The sequence below is a fragment of the Otolemur garnettii genome, unplaced genomic scaffold, assembly GCF_000181295.1.
Source record: "Otolemur garnettii isolate 467f Iridium unplaced genomic scaffold, OtoGar3 scaffold00057, whole genome shotgun sequence".
NCBI lineage: Eukaryota > Metazoa > Chordata > Mammalia > Primates > Galagidae > Otolemur > Otolemur garnettii.
The window spans coordinates 6,910,789-6,911,267 of record NW_003852452.1 but is presented as its reverse complement, the minus strand read 5'-3'; the positions used below and the strand labels follow the sequence as shown (position 1 = coordinate 6,911,267).

Here is a 479-nt window from a genome sequence, read left to right as displayed (position 1 = left end):
TTTTTAATTTTTAGAGACAGGGTCTCACTCTCTCGCCAGGCCGAAGTGTAGTGGCATGATCACAGCTCACTACAGCCTTTAACTCCTAGGCTCAAGCGGTCCCCCTGCCTTAGCCTCCTAAGAAGCTAGGGCCACAGGTGCATGCCACCATGGCCAGCTAATATATATATATATATATATATATTTTAAAGATGAGGGCTCGCTGTGTTATCCAGGCTGGTCTCAAACTCCTGGTCTCAACTGACCTCCCAAAATACTAGGATTTACAAATATAAGCCACCATGCCTTGATTATCTTTTAAATTTGTTATAATGGTTATGGCTAAATTTTGAATTTCTATATAATTAAATTTATCAAATTTTTTCTTAATAAATTCTGGATTTTGTATGATATGTAGAAAGAACTTTTCCAACTGAGATCATAAAAATCTGTACATGTGTTCTTGAAATACTTTATACTTTGATTTCTTTGATACATCG

At 36.1% G+C, this 479-nt stretch overlaps 1 protein-coding gene across 1 annotated transcript in view; it reads right to left on the bottom strand.

The window, feature by feature from the left end:
• Nucleotides 1–479, bottom strand: part of ARNTL2 (aryl hydrocarbon receptor nuclear translocator like 2) — a 93,001-nt gene that overhangs the window by 11,115 nt on the left and 81,407 nt on the right. The gene's annotated exons all lie outside the window — the stretch shown is intronic.